Source organism: Bactrocera oleae, chromosome 3 (assembly GCF_042242935.1).
Source record: "Bactrocera oleae isolate idBacOlea1 chromosome 3, idBacOlea1, whole genome shotgun sequence".
In the NCBI taxonomy this organism is placed as follows: Eukaryota; Metazoa; Arthropoda; class Insecta; order Diptera; family Tephritidae; genus Bactrocera; species Bactrocera oleae.
Genome location: NC_091537.1, coordinates 52,640,625 through 52,663,778, shown reverse-complemented (window position 1 = coordinate 52,663,778; position 23,154 = coordinate 52,640,625). Strand labels below are relative to the sequence as shown.

General features: G+C 34.9%; 3 long non-coding RNA genes across 5 annotated transcripts; 1 reads left to right on the top strand and 2 right to left on the bottom strand.

Annotated features, from left to right (window-relative positions):
* Positions 1-1,095: 1,095 nt before the first annotated feature.
* LOC118680754 (uncharacterized) lies at positions 1,096-8,206 on the bottom strand. Its single transcript, XR_011395278.1, has 5 exons — positions 7,634-8,206; positions 7,095-7,530; positions 5,043-7,023; positions 1,572-2,846; positions 1,096-1,523 (listed from the first exon to the last, which is right to left on the bottom strand). It is a non-coding gene; the product is annotated as an uncharacterized lncRNA (long non-coding RNA).
* A 107-nt stretch (positions 8,207-8,313) lies between these two features.
* LOC118680755 (uncharacterized) lies at positions 8,314-11,651 on the top strand. Of its 3 annotated transcripts, XR_004976360.2 has the most exons (3): positions 8,314-9,226; positions 9,394-9,568; positions 10,013-11,651. It is a non-coding gene; the product is annotated as an uncharacterized lncRNA (long non-coding RNA). The 3 variants fall into 3 exon arrangements; XR_011395277.1 differs by lacking the exon at positions 9,394-9,568; XR_011395276.1 differs by lacking the exon at positions 8,314-9,226 and having other exon boundaries at positions 9,233-9,568.
* An 8,759-nt stretch (positions 11,652-20,410) lies between these two features.
* Positions 20,411-22,563, bottom strand: LOC138856193 (uncharacterized). The gene is made up of 4 exons (XR_011395280.1): positions 22,014-22,563; positions 21,818-21,959; positions 20,925-20,957; positions 20,411-20,837 (listed from the first exon to the last, which is right to left on the bottom strand). It is a non-coding gene; the product is annotated as an uncharacterized lncRNA (long non-coding RNA).
* Between the last annotated feature and the right edge of the window lie 591 nt (positions 22,564-23,154).

Sequence of the window (23,154 nt, the reverse complement as noted above, 5' to 3'; positions counted from 1 at the left end):
TCTAGTGTTAATGTTCAGTGTCAATTTTTATACTCTCGCAACCTGTTGCTACAGAGTATAATAGTTTCGTTCACCTAACGGTTGTTTGTATCACCTAAAACTAATCGAGTTAGATATAGGGTTATATATATATAAATGATCAGGATGAAGAGACGAGTTGAAATCCGGGTGACTGTCTGTCCGTCCGTCCGTGCAAGCTGTAACTTGAGTAAAAATTGAGATATCTTTATGAAACTTGGTACACATGTTTTTTGGTACCGTAAGACGGTTGGTATTGAAAATGGGGGTAATCGGACCACTGCCACAACCACAAAACGCCATTAATCAAAAACAAATAAATTGCCATATCTAAGCTCCACAACAAGATACAAGACTCTTATTTCGTATACAGGAGCACATTAGAGAGGGACATCTGCGTAGTCCCGCCACCTAATAAGTTTAATATGCATATCTCCTAAACCGCCAAAGCTATAATAACCAAATTAACTGAGAACAAATGTTTTGGCACTTTTATCAGTGTCAAAATGGGTTAACAACTACTAAAAGCGCGATAAATCAAGCACTAAACACGCCAGAGACATTAAACCGCGTTCAAAATTAGACGATGGGCGTGGCACCGCCTACTTTTAGGTGAAAACCCATATCGCTTAACTGATTTCAACCAAATTCGGTGCATAATATTCTACTCATATTTCTATGTTATAGTGCGAAAATGGGCGAAAGCGGATTACAACCACGCCTATTTCCCATGTAACCCCATTTTAAATTCCATCTGATTCTTTCACTTTCCACTAATCAAATCAAGCAACAGTAATTGTATCGGGGTAAAACTTTGCGTGAACAATGTATTTAAGGTATGTCACCTTGTGACCAAAAATTGTCTAAATCGAACTAGAACTTTTCAAGCCCCTAGGTACTGGACACCGGTGCCTAAAGTTGACTTTTTACCGAAAATATCGGTCAATGCGTTAGATATTGTTAGAATATTTAATTCAAAGACGTCCGTTCGATACGAAATGTTTTGCCAACTAGAAGTAACATACTCCGACTCAAACCAAATTATCTTCAAACAACATTTAACATTTGAATCCACATTATTAATTACATATGAGAAAACAAACTCTAATTACATAGATATTTAACAGAACCTTATGTTGAGCAATTTACAAAAACGTTTATGTTTCTTTTTTGGAAGAGATTTCGTGAAAATATCAGCTACATTTTCTGCAATCGAGATATATTTTCTCCATTTCCATATGTTTGCTCCTTTTGTGGACTATTGGATTTTTCACTGCAAATTGCGCACCTTGGTTGCCCGAGAAAAATTTAGTAGCAGAATTTATGTATGAAAGGAAGCCAATTTTCTTAAATAGACTCCCTAAGAAGGCAACTTCCTTGGATCCCTGGCACATGGCTACATATTCTGCTTCCTTTGAACTCAATGATACTACTGTTTTTTTCACAGAAGACTGCATAGCCTCTATATGATTTTCGATCCGTAGCATCGGACCCCCAATCGGCATCTGTGAAACAAATTAAGTAATCATTATTAGAAATATAGGGCAATATACCTTTCGTTGTGCTTTTTAGATAACGAAGTACATGCTTTGCTGCTCCGAAATGATCAATGTGGGGATGTGAATTGAATTGAGATAATTTTAACACAGTGTGAGCGATATCAGGTCTAGATATCATGGCTAAGTAAGTCAATGATCCATTGAGTCTCTGATATGTCTGTGTGTCGAAAACTTTACTGCAGTTTTTATTTTCGCACTTATTCAAGACTTTTCCACATGCAACGGAGTTGGTGACGATTTACAATCGAACATACCCCATTCTTTCAATAGCTTCTCTGTAAAACGAGATTGGTGAAGCTGAATATTCCCGCATGTAGTCTCTCGAAATTTCCATGCCTAAAAAATACTGGATTGGGCCTCGATCTACGACTTCCACATTTGCATTGAGATCGGATACTATGCCTTCTATCAGTTTTTCTGAAGAGGATGCTATCAACATGTCATCAACCTATAATACTATAATGGCGATGTTATCAGCTTTTATACGATGATATACGCAACCGTCGGTGAAACTTTCAAAGCCAATACTCCGTAAAATGTCGTCGATTTTACGATTCCATTCACGACCTGCTTGTTTTAGCCCGTACAATGCTTTTTTGAGCTTACATATTTTGTGTGGATTAGCTTTATTTACAAACATCTCCGGCTGCCGTATAAAAACTTTTTCTTCTAGTCTGCCACAATATCAATGTGGTTGACGATTAATTTATGCTGCGCTGATAATGCCAAAATTAGCCTGATTGTAGAGTACCGTGCTACTGGTGAGTAAGTATTACTATAGTCAACATTGTATTTTTGGGCATAGCCTTGGGCAACTAAACGCGCTTTGTGTTTCTCCACAGTTCCATCAGCGTGTCGTTTTGTACTGAACACCCGTTTTGTACTGCTCCCAATAATATTCTTTGATTTAGGTTTATTTACTAACTCCCACGTATTGTTTTTTATTAAAGAATCATATTCCAACTTCATCGCGTCTTTCCAAAACTGAGAATAGTCATCTGACATTGCTTCTGCCACAGTTTTAGGATCATGTGCACAAGTTCTTACCTGACTTAACAACTCTTGTGACTGTTCACTCGCTTTTTCGCGGCCTGCCGACTTTGCCCCCTCTCATAAGTTTTGGACGACCTCTCTTGCGTTTAACATCAGCTGTTGGAACATAAGCTTCTTCTTCATAACTTGAAACTGAATCTGCATCACTTCCCACTATACTTCGCTCAGAATTAACTTGTTTGCTTGTGTTAGTATATGAACCCGCGCTGGTATCACCTGCTTTAACGTTAAAGCTTACTAGTCCAGTCATTTAAGCTTAAATTAGGTAAGAATCTCGGAATTCAGATACCCAGCTGTAAGTCTGTAAATACTTGTATATTGACACCCTAAAAGTTGTCTCAAAACCTACATATGGTAGGGTGTACGCAACTATTAAATTTCAAGGCCAAAGGTCACAAAAATCGGTTTTTGCGCTTTTTTTGTAAATATCTCATTTCCTATGGGTTTTTTGCTATTGGTATTTATTATCAATATTGTAGAATACAAAATTCTCTACAAATTTTGTTTAAAAAATTTTTTCATACGGTGAACCGTTTTCGAGATAGAGGGCTTAGAGCGCGCGGTCACAGCATCACTTCAGGTCAACCGGTGCCTCCGATCAAAAACGCGCCATATATAGTTGATGAACTATCCATAAATCAATGATTATAAATATTTGTCAATTTTTATTAACTATTATATTATATTTTATCATTTTCTTCATGCCTTAAATCTTTATCTATTCAATAATACTGATCACCGTTTCCTAAAATTAAAAAATAATGAAGGGAAAAACTTAAATCTTACTATAATTATATTCCCATTAACACTTATGACATTTTAATTAGAAAGTAATTAAGTGCATCTGCTTTAAAATCTGTAAATTTGTAAATAATAGGACAAGATATTGATTTACTCATCAATTTAATTGGGCGTACACTGTCTTACGAACAAGAAATTTTCTTTAAAAAAGTTGGGAAAGGCAATGTAAAAACGGAGATATACTCGACTAAAAGTTTTGATAATTATCCTCATTCCAAAACACATATTTTATTTCTGCACGCATTAAGTGGATGTGACACAACTTCTGCGCTTTCAAAAAAGGAAAAAGAACATTTTTAAAAGTTTTTGAGAAACTGACCAATTTGGATGAACTAGCTGCAGCATTTGAGGAAGAAAATTGTTCGGCCCAGAGATTATTAGAGAGTGGAATTCAAACCTTATTGGCAGTCTATAATGCTCCGAAATCTGTGAAAAGTCTCGATCATCTTCGTTATATGCATTACGTCAAGTCTACAAAACTTAATAAACCTGTGCAGCTTTCACATATTCCACCAACAAGTGCAGCTGCTCATCAACATTTCGAACGTGTATATTATCAAGTTCAAACTTGGTTAGGGCATGATTTGGAACCCCAGGTATGGGGTTGGGCAATGCGAAACGATTTTCTGGAGCCTATCATGACAATTTTACCACCTGCTCCTGAACATTTGCTAAATACAATTTTCTGCAACTGCAAGAGTGGTTGTGGTTCGCGATGCGGATGCAGGAAAGCGGGCTTGCAATGCTCTTTAGCTTGTGGCCAATGTAATGGGCAAGCTTGTCTCAATGCTCTACCATATCAGAGCGACATTAACGAAGATGGAACTTTTGACCCCGAAATCATGGAAGAACTTGAAACAAATGTCGTTGAAGACGATAATGAAGACCAGTTTGAAATTTACCAGCAGCCGGAAGACGACGATGAAGATGATTAAAATTATAAATTGTAGTTTTTGTACCCTTTATTCCATTTTTTTACTTTTAATAAAAATAAATGTATTGAATGATATTTTTTAATATTTTTTTTATATTTTTTTTTTATCATGTAAGAAGTTATTAATATTAATAAGGTTTAAATTCAAATATAATTCCTATATTTTCATTAACATTACTGCAATTTCAGGGGCAGGTAAGAGTTGTTAAATAAATTTATACTGAATAAAAAGTGGATAGGTTAGGAAAAAATTATAAAATATAATATAATAGTTAATAAAAATTGACAAATATTTATAATCATTGATTTATGGATAGTTCATCAACTATATATGGCGCGTTTTTGATCGGAGGCACCGGTTGACCTGAAGTGATGCTGTGACCGCGCGCTCTAAGCCCTCTATCTCGAAAACGGTTCACCGTATGAAAAAATTTTTTAAACAAAATTTGTAGAGAATTTTGTATTCTACAATATTGATAATAAATACCAATAGCAAAAAACCCATAGGAAATGAGATATTTACAAAAAAAAAAGCGCGATTTTTGTGACCTTTGACCTTGAAATTTAATAGTTACGTACACCCTACCGTATGTAGGTTTTGAGACAACTTTTAGGGTGTCAATATACAAGTATTTACAGACTTACAGCTGGGTATCTGAATTCCGAGGTGAACTTACTATAATGACTGGACTATACGAACTCTTCACCAGTTTCACCAGCTGCATTCTGATATGAAAATGATTTTTAAAAAAGATAACGACGCGAGAAATAGTTATAGATTAATCAATTCGAATTCTCTGAATAACCGACAAATTAACATTTTTTATTCTTATTGCAAGTTGGAGTTTCAATCACCTGTACATTCAATGGCAATTTTAATGCAGTGTGCGCGGTGGTTGCTGAATATTCTTTTTGGTTATATTCTGTTGTGCAAATAAACGCAAATCATTAGAATTGAATTCCTGCTCACGTTGCATTTCATGATCAAACACATCATGGTCCGGTCATACCCAATTATACTAATGCTTTATTTGCAATCGTTAGACAAATATCTTCAATTATTATTAAAGCTTCGTTGTATATTTCTAAGGTAATCAACAAATCAGGTTTTCTTGCATGATGATGCATACGAATTAAAATATCTTGTGCCATATAACTTTTATATTTGTTCCATAATTCAAGTGGATTTGATGTTATACATGTTGATAATAAATTTGCAAATAGCATCCGCATTTGTTGTGGATGAGCTGAAGTAGATGCAAAGATTTAGGTCATTGACGTTAACTAATATTTATATAATATAATGTTTGGATGTACTGTATATTCTCTCATCTGTTTGGAAAATGCCTAGATGCCCATTGACTTCTGTTCCTTGTTTACGTCTTTGAAATTTTTCCAAAAACACAGTCCATTGGTAATACTGATGCACTTCAGAATATTATAAATTTATATAACAAACATTTCGCATAATCGGAAAAAAGCGGTCAACGTAGTCGCTGATGGTTGCGCTGCTCTTGCCAATACATTTGCTTCATTAAAATGAACACGTTAGCCATACTCAAGATGCACAACCAAGTGAACAACCGCAGGATGTCTTTCGTGCATTGGAAACGACATAATACTTCAGCCAGCTTCGTTACTACTAATATAGCGCCCCATTTGATACTGAGTATTTTCATCATATCTATTATCACCAGCAACACCGAAAACAGCCATATTGCAAATATATTTAATGGATTTGACTGAATTACAATGCTCCACATATGAGGATTAACAATTTTCGATAATAATGGACAATAGGAACCCCCAACGATAATCAATTTCAACGTCCTGGTTACGCATTCTAATAGTTGCCGTTTTGCCATTATCATTAGGTGATCTACGATGATACAACGGATATCCGTCATTGCCTGTTATTGTGTCTGAAGTTGATTGCCTCGGGCATTGTTTCATGTTGTTGGCATAGTTTCTATCAATTATATTTGGCGAATCCATATCTAGCTCCCCGCACGGACCATCTATCATGTTTTTAACGACAACGTAAAATAACTAGGATAAACAGTTTGATCATGAATTTTAGCTGATATAACGTTATCGATTTGATCCGGAGTTATTTTATGTTCCAGCAAATTAATATCTGTGCGTGCGGCAATCCCCTTGTTGCCATTCGATGGAGTAGATATGGCAACGTACCTCTCCAAATACACATAATTTCACAATTAAATCCATAAGTGCTTTCAATTTTTGCCCAAAAACACGTGCTGTAATGTCATGACGGCTAGTTGGCGCCTGTCTTTCAAATAAATTATTTTTGATCCCATCCCACTGCGGATCACATGAAAATGTAACGAACAGATCCGGTCGACCGTATTTTCGTTCATAAGACATTGCGTGTTGTGCATATTCGTTCATATGCCGTGGCCTACCAATATATAAACGACCGATGCCATTAATATTAACGTTATTCGCTATCGCATCTTGCAAATTAATATATTCTTCGGATCTTAATTTTGCTTGGTTAAAACGAATAAAATTAAGTCGTTCATTTTCAATTTTGGCAGACATATCAACGATGTACTGATGAAATACCTAGTTTACCACATCTCACTCGATACGAATAAAAATTCATGGCAATAACGTTTTTCTGTACATGTAGACCTGAAATAATGTGACTTTAGAAAAGTATACAAATGCATTGTTATCACACTGAAAATAGGTAAATTATTTACCTGTTGGTGGATCAATCATTAGTATATTGATATGGTAGCCATCGTCACCTTTACAATACAATATTGGGTATGGTAATGCATCGTAACTACGATGTAGTTCCGAAACACGGTGCAATTGCGCATTTATGCGATGAAGTACAATATCACGGGATTGAAACTGATCACCACAAATTACATTTGCAACCTCATCAATTGTCGGTGAATTGAATCGCCTTGCATACTCTCCAAAAGGTGTTCTATCAGTCCTTATTACGATTTTGTTATTATCAGATGGCATACGGTCGGAAACAATTTTGAACAATTGAACTAATGCGTTATGCTGATAGAAAAACCTTTGTAACTCACGAATAATTTCTCGTATTGTATTCGAAACAATTGCACAACGTTGATCAAATTCCCCATGTTCATCAGCTTGATGATAAATCTGGCCCTGAATCTGTAAAATTTATGCAATTTTAGGTAGATGTTTGATCAGTGAGAATTTTTAAAGCTATTAAATACTTGATAAACATGGGATTTTGCTGTTGAAGTTGATTTACCTTGTTTATTTACCTTAAACGTCGGCATAAAATTATCTCCAATCATTTTATTAGCACCAAAAGATGTCATTTGAAATGTCGAATTGTATTGTTGAATATGACTCACAAGTGCGGTTGAAATGTTCCAAAAATAAATTAAATCAATGGTTCGGGCGGAGTTTCTAATGCTGGCAATAGCATAACACATGCCGGGCGTTCCCTTGGAATGTTAGCCGCATCACAATGTGGACATATCGCGTCCATCATTCCAATGTATCCGTAGATACTATAACATCACACATAATTTCAGCCAAACCAGTACGACATATTCGTGATCGTCGTTCAAGTACAGAACCAGCGTCAATAGGTTTATCAAATTAAAAACAAACTGCTACATTAATAGTGGTGTTACAATATTTATCTATGTGCGTATATGTGTGAATGGAAATATATATGACTGCATACGTCAATGTATATAAAAATGTCATTAAATAATTAATTTTTAAATCGACGCTGTAATGAAACACTAACGGTTCGCTAAAAGAGTGAGAAAAGTATACGCACACATATACATAGTACATTTAAACAATTCAAGACTCACCGTTTGTATGAATGCACTCAACAATATGTTTAATAAAAATAGAAAGCAATAATTATCGCTGACTGTGCATTAATCGAAGCACGTAAGGTACCTCATATACCATCACTAATATAAGTAAAATTTAAGCGTATTGTTTTATCGTTTTTTATTTTCTTTTGGATCAGAGCCTAACTGTTCTGTTTGCAACATAAATCTGGATAAACAATATTCTAATTAGAATTAAAATTAAGTTATAGGTTGCTAGGGGATGTGTTGACCCGATTGACTCGTGGTCCGAGCTTGACAATTTTTAGACTTGACACGGCATACCTTAAAGGCTCTATTTGAGCAAAGGTTTATTTCGATATATTACTTGATGTTTGAAGAGAAATAATCAGATGGAATTTAAAATTGTGTTATATGGGAAGTAGACGTGGTAGACGCAACAACTTTCACAGCAGTTCCCAGAAGATTTATTCCTGGCTTGTCTGTGGATCCACCACTAGTGTGCTCGCGTTTTTATGTAGGCAACGTCAAAGTCAAGTAGCATTTTCATATGCCATTCGGGGAAGGTGACAAAGTGTTTTTGTTTCGTCAGCATCAAATATTCAAAGTCTTGCCAAATGGATATATCACGAATGTATAAGTTTGAGAATGGACCGTTAAAACCTCTGTCTGCAATAAATTTTTAATCTTCAACATCCGCACTTGTTCGTACTCTATCGAGGCGAAGCATGTTTGATCCCGCATGCCGCTGTTCTTGTGCTGCGCGCGTGGAAAGAGCTTACTGCGCTAGCCACAAACGCGAGAAATATAGTTTCGAAAATTCGTCAAAATTACAATTTAGTACTTTCCATTTCGAAATGTATAAATTAGTGACTAAAAGCCTAATGTAAATTTTTCTTAAAAAAAAAAGTTGAATAAACTGAAAAGTTCAAAATGGAAAAAAAATATTTACCGTCAAATATGTACTTTTTGCTTATAAAATAACCGTCGATAAAATTATATCTCATAGCAAAGTTGAGAAAATATGGGTAACTAGTTATTTTTATAATGAAGTAATTTTCTTTGTATAAATTAAATAAAAATACGCTTTTTAAATTTTTTGGACTGGACCCCGACACTACGAAACAGATAGTGATTTTACAAAATTAATTTTATATGCTTTAGCCAAAAATGTTTCTTTAATTGCTTTATTCAGCCAAGGCAGCAAAGCGAGCATTGGCTATTGCAGTATGGCAGTAGTGCAATACTCAAGGTCAGCACTTTAGCGCAATTAACAGTATTCCTCGAATCGGATTCAGCTGTTTTATTTGTATGAAATATCAAAGAGTTGAATTAACTGAGCGAATTCCCGGCATCTGATTAAATTTTAGGTATTTTAACTGTGACAATTTATTATGTGTTAACTTATACGCAAATGTTGAGAGGTACTTTTTTCGAGCGTTGAAATTTTGAAAATTCACAAGTCCAAAATTTTTCATATTGAGTCGAAATAAAAAAACGTGGCCAATATTTTGCCTCAAAGAACACCAAAAAATGTTTTGTACGAAAAAAATGTTTGAACGTAAATTTTCCATGGTATGCAGGATGTTTAAAACTTTGCAAGCTAAAAACGAATTGTGCGCATTTAATATAAACTAAATGTGCGGCTTGGACCACAGAATTGTAGTATATGTAATATTGGAATAATGTGACCGTCAATAATCACTTTAATATTGTATATAATATTTTCCTATTAAGCTTGATTTTAGATTAATAATTTATCACAGCATGACCAAGTGCAGCCTCTAATCTAAAACAATTTCTTATCCTTGCAGGAAAATATGGGTGAGAAAATTGTACAAGCAAATTTCAAAAGAACCAGCGTGAGCAGCACCTAATCATGTATTTGTATATAAATGTATCTTTTATTAATGGAAATAATTATAATGTTAAATTAGTTTTTTACAGTTAATATATACATAATTGTTTATTTATTGATAAATTACATTTGTAATTATCTGAGTTATGAAGAACTAACCATAATATTACAAAATTGGATATATGTAATAAGCAAATTATTTTCCTTCGTGTTAATTTGTTGAAAAGGATATATTTTAACTGCCAATATTTTATTTTAAACTTATTTTTTAAATATGTCTTTAAGCTGCTAATCAATTTTAATACTTAGTTTAAAGTGTAAAAAAAGTTAAAATAATAAAACAAGAAATTAACAAGTAAGAAAGGGCTAAGTTCAAATGTGATCGAACATTTTATACTCTTGTAAATTGCAAGGATCAAAGCCGACAAATACCTTCAGATATTGGCAAAACTTTATATTATAAAATGTAGCGAAAAGGTTTATCTTCATTGTTCGACGTAAGCGAGAATGGATTACAATCAAATTTGGTATCATATTAAGTTATTTTGAGGGTCATTGGCCCACTTAGTTTTATCCTCAAATGAGATATATGCGATATAAACTCAAATGAAGAGGCTAAAATTAATATATTGAGTTGATGTGAAAAACGGCAACCAAAGGAACCGAATCTGGAAGTATCGCAAGAAGACCGTACCATCGAGATCCGTATGTTAGTGTTCAAGAAAGAATCGCGGCTGCTGCATCGTCAATTCAGACAAATCCAAGAGTTTCGACTAGCAACTTATCGGCGCTACTTGGAGTTAGCAGACGGCCTACTTGGAGTTACAACGGATAATTCATGATGACTTAAGCCTGTTTCCGTACAAAGTTCAAATAACAAGCCGATTAAACCCTCTAGATTTGCCTATTCGTCTGGAATTTTGTCAAAAAAAGATTGCAATGGCCGAAAAAGACAAAAACTTGAAAAATTGATTGGTTACGTCTGATGTAAACAAGCCAAATTGCCCTATATGAAGTGAATCAAATTCAGAAGTAATCCACGAGACAGAACTTCACCCAGAATGAATCATTGTGTAGTGCGCAGTTTCATCAAGGTGTATTGTCGGGCCAAACTACTTTGAAGAAAACGGTGTGACCGTTATTTAAAGATAATAAATGAGTTTTTTTACATAGAACTGAGCCGAAGACGTATCCCTTTCAATAGCGTTTGGTTCCAACAAGATGAAGCAACTGCACACATAATCAAGCCGGTTATTGCGGAGCTCCAACGAAAATTAGAAAAGAAATTACTATCAAGAAACTCCACTTTCCGCTGGCCTCCTACGCTAACCTGACTGCACCCGACTTTTTTAATGGGGTAATGTCAAACAAGAGGTGTACAAACAAAACCCTAAAATCTGACTGAATTGAAGCAGTCCATTAAATCGATAATTGAGGCAATTCTGACTTCAAACCTTCAGGCTGCAATGAATAATTTTCTAATAAAATATGCGTGGCTGAGCATGGAGGTCATTTACGGTCCATAATTTTTAAAAATAATTAATTGTGTAAAATAAAATAAAATTTGCTATACAATAAAAAGTGAATAAATAATAGCCACCGTGTATATGATATATAATATTAGGGGCAGAGAAATGGAATGGCTGATTGCATTAATTTTTGACATTGTTCAGGTATGCTTGAGAACATATAATACATATGTATATGGAGTAAAGTTTGACGTTTGTTTTAAAATCCTGAATATCAACTTTATGGGGGCTAAGGCAAGTTTTCGTCCGATTTTATCCATTTTGGACACAAAAACACTGTTATAAAAAATACCCTCTCTCCATTTCCTTAAAACTGCTCCAACATTGGCCAATATATGTGGCATCAGGTATATGGGGGCTAAGGAATGTATTGACCCGAATCTACTTGTTAAGGGTAAACTACTATCAAAAACAACATTTTCCCGAATTTGAATCATATATCTCACGGCTTGAACAGTTATAGCCTGATTTTGACAATTTTCAGACTTGAGATATTCATTGGTACTGGATTTTTGTACTGCAAATTGAAAGAATCTAATTTAAAGTTGTGCTATATGGGAAATTGGCGTGATTGTAGTCCGATTGCAGAATAATGTTTTGTATTGAATTTGGTCGAGTAAATCCGGAGATATGTGATTTCTCCTAAATGTGGGTGGTACCACACCCATAGTCCAGTTTCAACCCGAGCCCTTTTGTATCATCCTGGGTTATTGTTTATCGCACTTCTAGAAGTTTTTAACAAAACCGTTAAACGGAAAGAGTCCCTATTTAATTCATTTTCCCACTGTCAGTAGATGTTCTTAAAGGATTGATCCTAAGCGAATTTGAGCCAAACGTTTGCGCATACATTCATATTAATGTAATTCTGTCTAATAGACCTTTTTTCAAAAGCATTAAATTTTCTACAAAATCCATAAAGCGAAATATGTTTCAAGTAGTTGAAAGCGATATATAAATTTGTTATATAAAATAGAAAAGAGTGGCTGTCTAACGACGCACCTAGGTCTTAAGGAGGCCCATTGTAATACCGCCGCTACTGAAGCCCCCTCACTATATTGTTTCCTCTCTGAACCACCCTGTGCTTCTAATGAAGATAATCAATACGAAATGTTTTATCTGTGCAACCTCTGAGACGTCGTCAAGAATACCTCGACCGATAGTTGCGATTCTTTTCCAATATAAGTTCGCATAGAAGATATTTTATAGTATTCTTCTCTTCTATCGCCTGACAACTTCTACAATAGTCATTGTATGACATTCCTAGTCTACTGGCTTGTCAGTGACCTGTTAACACTCCTACTAGAGATCTTATATCATAGCTTTTAAATTTTATTGTCGGCATGTGCGGCCGCTATTTTTTCAATTTATGCCACGTTTGACTGCGTGTTAAGCAAATCACGGATTGATTCCAAAGTAGTCATAGGCATATAGTGTAGTGCCTGTTCTGGAAAGTTCTTACAACTGCGGTGCCAATGAGCTACCCGAGGCATTAATCCCTATTAGAGTAAGGTATATTCGAAAGGGTATTCTAGAATTTACCTCTAACTTAAACTGCCACAACACGTACCCTCTTCTTTTTTAGATCTACCAATATTTTATTCATTTTAGATCCAGAGGGGTGGAGATAACACGCCTCCTTGAGGTGTAGCCCTTTGGACAGATCTGCACATCGCTGAAGCTCCCAGCGTTGAAATTATCGACCTGCACATGAGCATCTGTTCAATTAAATTCCCGAGAAGTTCAGAGGTGCCCAAAACTTTAACCGCTGAGTATGGCCTTAAGCTACAATAGATGTAATTGAAAGCCCCTTCTATGTCTAGGAAAGATACATGGGTGTTTATTTTTCTTCTAAAGATTTTTCTATCTCTGCTACCATTGACTTTAGTGCTCTCCCTTTGGACTTTCCTTTAGAATATGCATGCTGTGAAACCACTTGTTTTTTTTTTGAGTTTAAGTTGTTTCTTATGCGTAATTCTATTAATCTTTTCAACTTTTTTAAGAAGAATGAGGAAAGACTAAGTGGTCTGAAATCCTTTGGGCTAGTGTGTGAGCTATTGCTCGCCTTTAGTATATATTGTATATTACTTTGGCATTCCTCCATAACGAGGGAATATAGTCTAATTGCAACGCTCTTTTAAGTATGATTGTTAACCAGGTTATTATATAGCTCTGGGACTGCTGTAACTGAGCCAGGTATAAACCGTCGGGTCCTGGCGATTTGAAGGGCTTGAAATTGCTTATCGCCCAGTATACATTATTATCTGACTATATATCTGCCAGCAGTGGTCTGAGTTCTGAAGGTATCCAATGTTATGAAACGATTGTGCCAATATTTCCTAATTTGAGACGCTTCTGCCGTATTCTAGATATCATTAATTTCAACAATTTCCACGAATTTTTCTTTGCTCGCTTTATTTCTTTTTTGAATGACCTTGGGTGGTTATAATAGCTATGCCAGTACTCTTCTTCTTGGGAAAGTTTAGCTAAATTAAATTGCTTTCTTACAGTCTTTCTGTAAGCTCTTAAGTTGGGCAGACCGCCATGGTAGCCTTATTCTCCCCCTACTACGTGTTGTTGAACAAGCCATCTCTAATACTTGCCGCAAATTATGTCCAAATCTTCTTTGCCCTCTGGTTGAAATTGCGGAATCATAGGATTACGTTTTTTAGCTCTTGCAAGTTCTATTTCTAGTTCGTTTTCCTAAGATTCCTGAAATTTTTGACACTGTCTACATTCCCTTCAATTATACATTCAATTTAGCAGTGATCCGAAAATGAGTGCTCTTCGAAACTCTCCATTGGGTTAACTTATTTAGTAATTTTTTCAACACAAGTGTTATATCTAATATCTCATGTCGGTTTTATATTTTAAATATTATATTGCACATTACCTTTGTTGCATAACAAAAGTTTAGTACCTAGTAAATAGTTAAAGAGCAACTCACCCCTTTCGTTGATGTCCCTTTGCCATATAATGTGTGGTGTGTGTGTGTGGCAATTATGGCTAGAGAAGCAAATTTTCTGGAGTGCAGATTAATTTGAAGAAGACGTATTAACTAATTTCTTATCTGCGTCTGCTTGAAATTTGCTCAGAAGATCTCCCTAAGTATATAGTTTAGAGAGGATGTCTGCAAGCTCAGACCTCGAAGAACACTCACTCTGCTCAGTGCTTTCTACGTCACTCGAGTACTCCATAAGATCTCTCTCGATTTCACCCATCTCATATTCCGATGCAAAGTGGTCTACAGCATCGGCGTCTGAGTTGTAGGTCATGACTTTCTCCTTCGTGGATCCATAGTTAATCTCTTCGCCACTCTTCGTCAGCGGACTTTATAAATTATTTTGTTAATAGCAATCTACATCATGGCCAGTTTCGACTCTACGCCAGATTCCGCTGCGGGGTCTTCGAAGGTCGAAAAAAGATTCGTTATTTTATCCAGCATGCATACATATTCAAAAAAGAGCAAGAGTACTCAGACCACACTGCACTGAAGAAAGACGAACGTTTGCTTTTATAGTTCACTTCACTTTTAATGTGAAAGCCAATTGATTGACAATTGATTAAAATAAAATTGTTACGAATACGGATGATAGATCAAAATCGAACCGACGACAAATTACCAGCAACTAGACAGCGAATTCGTAGTTGCCAGAATGTTCTAGTGGTATAGAAGGGCTGCCGGATGGTGCAGCACACACAGTTCTAGTTAGAGTGTTGCCGTGTTAAGAACAATAAAAACAAATAAAGCGTTAAGTTGTTTGGATTAGAAATAAACATTAGGTTATATCCATTGTATTTTGGCTTTTATTAAACAACCTAGTGAACAAACTCAAGAGTGAGTTACAAGGTAGACGATTTATCGAGAAATCCGTTACAAATGGTGTCAGTAGTGGGATTGTCAAGTAAATTTCTAAGGAAATAATTATTTGAAAATGACCAAGTTTAACGACCTGAAGATTCCATAATTAAAGAAGTAAGGGAGTTCTATATTCGGGTGGAACCGAACATTGTAAACTCTCGCAACTTGCACGGATCAAAGCCCGGGAAATTACTTCAGGTGTTGGCAAAATTTTATACTAAAGGAAGTATTGATCCGATTTAACACATTTTTGACACAAAACATACTATTATGGAGTATGAATTTATCTATTCATTTATTTAGTTAAGTTTCAATTATATATCTTACACATTGGCCGATATTTTCGGCAAAACGTCAACTATAGGCACTGGTTTGAACAGTTTTAGTTCGATTTACAATTTTTGGTCACAAGGTGGGATACTTGAAATGCATTATTCACCCAAAGTTTTACCCCGATATAATCATTGTTGCTTGATGTGCATAGCGGAAAGTGAAAGAATCAGATGGAATTTAAAATGGTGTTATCTGGGAAATAGACGGAGACATAATCCGATTTCGTCCATTTTCGCACCATAACATAGAAATATGAGAGGAATGTACCGAATTTAGTTGAATTTGGTTAAGCAGATCCCAAGATATGTGTATTCACCTAAAAGTGTGCGATGCCACGCCCATTATCTTATTTTGAACGCGGTTCTTATAAAGTCATCTCATACCATCCCAGAGATAAAATTAAATGTCTCTGGCGTGTTTAGTGCTTGGTTTATCGCACTTTTAGTAGTTTTTAAACGTACCGTTATATGAGGAGTGTGCGGGGTTGTCACCCGATTTCACCCATTTTTACACAGTCGATAGAGGTGCCAAAAGCATTTATAATGTGATCCTGTATACCAAATAACAGTATTGTATCTTATTGTTGAGCTTAGTTATGGCAATTTATTTGTGTTTTACCAACCGTCTCACGGTACCAAGAAACATGTCTACCAAGTTTCATAAAGATATCTTAATTTATATACATGATTTTGGCTGCAATGTCGCAGATGTCAAAGCATACGTTAACACAAATGTCAACGCAAATATCGACACACTTCAAAGAGCAGGATCCACGTATGACCTAAAAATAGCAGAGGTGTCATCGCAAATATTGGAACAATAATTCCAATTATCCTCGTTAGAAACGCGGTGGATGAAGTGAAGTGAATGAATTGACAAATCATCTCCGCGAGCTACTATTAAATCGACAAATTATGTCAACAGCCTCTGCCAAGGTAAAACCTCCATCCTTTGATGGCATAGTTCCGTTTCATGTTTTTAAGCTTCAGTTCGTAAAGACGGCATCTGAAAATAATTGAAACGTTGAAGATAAAGTTGTTCGTTGTATTAAAAGGATCTGCAGCGGAGATTCGGGAAAGCAGGATTACAAACTGCGAGGCTAGTTGTTATGAAACATTGATGAGTGCATTAGAAAGACGGTATGGCAGTGAGCACAGGAAGCAGACCTTCCAAATCGAGTTGCCAAATCGTCGCCAGAAATCCAAAGAGTCTCTGCAGGAGTTTTCAACAGAGATTGAGAGGTTAGCTCACTTAGCATAAGCACATAAATCCGTGGAATACATCGAGGACACGATAACTAAAGCCTTCGTCAATGGAATACGAGGTAACACTAGACTCTACGCTGCGTTAGCTTGTCCAAAATTGACGTTTGAGGAAACCATTTAGTATGCTCTGACACAGTGTACCAAAAATTTGAAAAAATAACATGCAGAAAGCACAGGAAAAATCTACAGAAGCGCGTAATAAAAATTTTGGTGTGGCCATATTGCACGCAATTGTAACCAGTTCAATAATTCAGTTGGAAGTAAACGCTAAGCTGAGGAAGATCAAGCAAATGTCGAATCCTGCAAGCGAATGCCCTGTAATCTCCATTTCACAAGTGAGCAGGAATACGAGTAATGTAACCGTTATTAGATGTGTAGACAGTAAAAAGCGCATAGTGACTGTGGATACGGACGCATCAGATTCCATTATTCGATCGGATTTAGTTAATAAAGAAGTAATACCATTAGCTGTGGCAAAATTTGAGTTTGGGTATCCCAGTGAAAGTGAAAGATCTTCACATGAGATCTACATTTATAGGAACTGCTCTTTTAAATTTTCTATGCTTTTTGTTCTTTGCTGTCAGGATTGTTGTTTAAAATGCTCTGGATTTGGCCCGACTGTGTTTAGATTTTGTCTAGACTGACGAATGGTCCGATTATATAAATATATATATTTTTTAAACTATATTTTTTTAAATTTATTTTTTAGTTTAATGTGCTTTAAAAGTATGTTTTTTGGTTTGTTAAACCATATTCAGCAGCGGACTTAGGCTCACTGCCGCCCTAGGCCAGGTCGAATACGCCGCCCTCTTTAGATCAACGAAATTCTATACATTTTGATTTAAAATATAATTTTTATTTGTTTTAAATATAATAATTATTATAATTATTGTTTAATAAGTATACAAAGAAATATTTACTACACTCTTACAAAAAAATAATAATAAGCATTTTAAGCTATTTCTTCTTCGTGCAGAAATAATAACTATGTCATCGTAACTAATTTCTTGAACTAGTTGAGCTTCAATAGACAGAAATGCCAAAGCATGGACATATATTTCTTTAAGGATATGTTTGAGTAAATTTGTTACTCAAATCAAAGAACGTATATAATAAGTTCCTTGCTCAAATGACAGCATGAAAGTTGATGCTTTTAGCTGCATAGTTAATGGGCAATTTTTTTGCAGGATGAATAGTTGAAGTTTTTAGCTGCATAGTTCCCGGATAGTTTTTTTGTTTTTTTTTTGTTTTTTTTTGCCGTGGCTATTGATTGTTTTGTCAGTACTATTCAATTTCAGAGCCACTGAAAAAAGGGCACATGTGAAGCTAATAAAAGCGTTATACAATAAGGACAATGGGAAACTGTTATCAAGTTATTGCATTGTCATCGGTTCTTTACACGTGTGCATAGTTTCAAGCTGATCAGACATACATATGTTCATACTATCCAAGCTAAAAAAAGCGTTTTAAAAATGAAACTGGACATAATGGGATTAATGAAAATTACAATGGTCTCAAAAAGCTTAAAAATATATTTAAAAAATCTTAAGGAGTTAATTAAATAATGATAAGAAACCTTTAAAAAGTTACACTAAAGACATAAGTCACACTGCTCATGTAGACACTTATACCATTTTAAAACATAATTTTTTAATATTCATCAATAAATTTTCGAAATTTTCGACAGCTTCACCACTAGAAAATAGTAATAGCTAAACTCTCGTAGAAAAACTAAGCTAATAATTCCATAAAAGCAAACCGAAGCAAATTGTGGCCGATAATGAGTTTAACTGTGTAAACGTCAGGGAATTCCTTGGAATAGAAAATATCAAAGTCTAATTTACAAAACTAAACAGCCACACAGGCATATCAGACATATAATGTTTTCACAACACAATTAGCGAAAGGTTAAGAATAGCCGAAATAGAGGATAAAGAACTATCAGTATAAGAAAAAATGTTCAAGGACATAGAATACTACAAAAGGTCATTCCATTCAGCAACAAACGCAAGGCCAAGAGATGATGATAGCAGAAAAATTAATGCAAAAACGATTTACGAATATTTGAATAGGCTTGAGCAAAAATACATAATAAAAAAATTGAAAGAGTAAACAATTTTAAAGCATTACACCATTAAAACGAGAATAGATACAAAAACATAAGATTATGCTTACAAATGACCTTGCAATATTAAAAGCCAAGCCCAAAATCTAATGAATCAAAAGAGGATTAATTAACATAGTTGGTACGGTTCACAAATAATTGTTCGGGACATACTTAGATAGCAACATTCTAAATCAACAAGTAAAATTAAATGAGTATTTTTCAAAGGCCATTAAATATTTAAAAACAATAGTAGAGCAAGATAGGCAATTAATTATAACTAACCAAAACGCAGAAGAAACACTAACACTAAAGCTAATAAATATTATCTATGCTGAGGCGCATCGAGTAAGTGATGTCCTTTGGCTCTTTTGGCTTCTAATTTAAATTCGTTTTCTGTAAGATTGTTTTGTAGCATTGCGGGTACGATTTGGTAGGAACTTGCTTGCTAGTTTGAGTAACTAACATTGTTTAGTGCTATTGTTTCAATGACAAATTTATAAGAAATGTACCGACTAATTCTAGAGATGTATTGTTGTAAGTATTATTTCCAATGAAATTCGTAAAAAAAATTGGTTGACGATGTCTATTTTATTTGAAATCTGGAAATGTACTATGACTTTTGCTAACTAAATTGCCATTACGATTATTCAAATTCATCCTAAATTATATCTTACTCATTATATAATATAATGTTTGCGTAAATACTTGTAGTTGATGATTATCCTTTCCTATATCGTCTATAATTTTATTATATCCATTTTATTATACCCACCGATATATTAACACTTAAAATCGCGTGAATAATTTAGATAAAAGTCGATGTGTTTCGTATACGTATACAAAAGTTTATTATTGATAGCCGTTATTATAATTAATATAAATGGTAATTTCTTTTTTAAATAATTAATTATAGAAAAAAAGTTTTTAAAGTACAATTGCGCAGGATCGTTGAGAGTCGGGCCAGCGGAACGATGTCCATCGAATTAGCTGTCGAATTGTGTAATAATACGAACGAAAATAATGTGGCGCTCAAGCCCGTTGGCGAAACGAATTGTGATACAGAGTATAATAGTTTTGTTCACCTAACGGTTGTTTGTATCACCTAAAACTAATCGAGTTATATACAGTAGCGGACAGTGAAATCCGGACAACTAAAAAATCATAGTTTTTCCTTATTGTATTGGTTAAATGTTTTTTTTAAACTTTTTTAAACAATAATATATGGTTAATACACGAGTATTAAGTGTAAACAAAGTCAGTGTTGTGCATTGTACTCATAATTTTTTATATTTTTCATTTTAGATAATTTTTCATTTTGGTAGCTAACAATATAAACAGTGGTAAATTCTTTTTTATTTACACTATAGAAATGATTTTATAGTTTAAGTTAAATTAAACACTAATCGATAAAAAACAAACTCATTAATATTTTGTCGAACCTCCTCTCCTTTTAATAACGGCTTTTACACGCTCGGGCATTGACTTAATAAGATTTTTAAAATTCCTGCTGCGATACCGTTATACCACACTTCTTCGAGAATTCTGCCCAACTCCGCTAAAGTTTTTGGTCTCTTCTGTGCGACCTGAGCCTTCATTACAAACCAAAGGTTCTCAATGGGGTTGAGATCCGGACTGTTACCTGGCCACTCCAAAGACGAGACCCCGATTTTCGATAAACAATTCTTCACCTGAAAGAAAGAAGAAAGAACAAGTGTAAAATTTGAAATTAAAATTATAGCAATAAACTCTAGTTGTACAAAAAAATTTATACTTACTATTTTAGCACGATGGCAGGGCGCAGAGTCATCCTGAAAAATAAGGACATATCAAAAACAAATAAATTGCCATAACTAAGCTCCGCAATAAGATACAAGACTGTTATTTAGTACACAGAATCACATTAGGGAGAGCATCTGCAGTTTAAATTTTTTTTTAAGTGGTCGTGGTCCCATCCCTAACAGGTTTAATGTGCATATTTCCTAAACCGCTAATGCTATAATAACAAAAATCACTGGAAGTAAATGTTTTTAGAACCTCTACCTACAGTGTGAAAATAGTTGAAATCCGGTCGCAACTCCCCCCACGATACTGTTAAAAACTACTAAAAGCGCGATAAATCAAGCACTAAACACGCCAGAGACATTAAATTTTTTCTCTGGGATGGTATGAGATTACTTTATAGGAACCGCGTTCACAATTAGACAGTGGGCGTGGCACCGCCCACTTTTAGGTGAAACCCCATATCTTGGGATCTTTTTAACCGATTTCAACCAAATTTGGTACATAACTTTTTTTTTATATTTCTATGTTATGATGCGAAAATGGGCGAAATTGCACTACAACCACGCCTATTTCCCATATAACACCATTTTCAATTCCATCTGATTCTTTCACTTTCCACTATGCATATCAAGCAACAATGATTATATCGGGGTAAAACTTTGCGTGAATAATACGTTTAAAGTGTGCCACCTTCTGACCAAAAATTGTCTAAGTCGAACCAAAAATGTTCAAGCCCCTAAGTACTAAATATGTGGACCCCAGTACCTATAGTTGTCCTTCTATCGAAAATATCAGTCAATCCACAAAGAAATCTCAAACGAGTATACCATATGACTTTACGAGAGTATAAAATGTTCGGTTACATTCGAACTTAGCCCTTCCTTACTTGTTGTTAGGTGTCTTCGTGCAAGTTGCTCTCTGAGGTTGAGTGTGGTGGTGTCGTCGTGTGGTGTGAAATTCCTTGAGTGGTCGCAAGTATGGTGTCTTTCATTAGGGTGCGCTAGTTTTTCTCGAGTAGAGTGATGTACCTATATAGGTATGGGAGGCTAAGCTCATTTATACACCATCTATGATTTAATTACCTGTATTGATTATATATTGGTTAGTTCGTTTATTTTAGAAAGAATTTGGTCCCAGTCCCCAGTAGCGCACAGTACGCCTGGTGTCATGAACAACTGTTTCGTATTTTCTTATTTCTTGTTTGATAGTGATATGTGGGTGGTGGTTCTCGCAAGTGTTCATTGTCGCGGTTGTCAAGTTCGATAAAAGTCTAGAAGGTGAAAAATCGTTAGGTCTTTAAATGAGATTTGTGAATCTTTTTATTGTTCGTTGTGGTTATAGTAATGTGGTTGTTTTGTTTGTCCTTTTTAAAGACCGCATCACCTGCTCGTAGCATTTTGCTTGAGATCGTTTTCAGTTATGATAGTTGAATATATATTTTTGATTTCTGGCGATTTCGTTTCGTAGGTCAGGATTCACTATACCTAAAGCCTGTCAGATTTTGGTAGTTAATTCTTCCAAAGAAAATGTCGACGGGCTTTCTTTTAGTCACTGAGTGTATTGTGTTATTATACCTGTGAACTGCTATATGAATTATTTCTTTGAGTGAAGAGTCAGGGTACTCCGCTTGAAGGCATCTAATTAGTTCAATAATTGTTAAGTGAACGCGGTCTATTAAACCGTTAATTTCGCTCTTTTGAGTTGATGCTAGATATTTCTCGATCCCTAAGCCTTCTAAATCGTTAAGTGCTATAGGACTTATAAAACTGCCTTCATTGTCCATAACCAACATTTTTGGAACAGGGAAGTAGTGGATAAGTTTTATTAATTTGACTCTAATATGCAGTACTAATTTATTTTAAATTCTAAAAAATTTTATAAAATTTGTCTACTTTTCGTCGGTCATTTCGAGTATGTCGATATGTAATACTTCAGTGGGATTTGATTATATAGAAGTCGCCTGTACCTCGGGTTTTTGTGGTAGACGGTCATATATATTGATGCCGAAGATTTCAAATGTTTTTGTTTAGCATTTTATAAGCTTTGCCAATTAAAGGAAATAGTATTTTTCTAAGATCTGGTCTTTGTTTTCCATACCATTTCTTAAGTTCTTGTACATTTGCGCCTCTCGTCAGGTTTGTGAGCGGCTTAGATACTTTTGCAAAGTCCGTGATAAATCTCCTGTAGTATGATGCTAGCCCGAGGAAACTTTTCAGTTTTTTT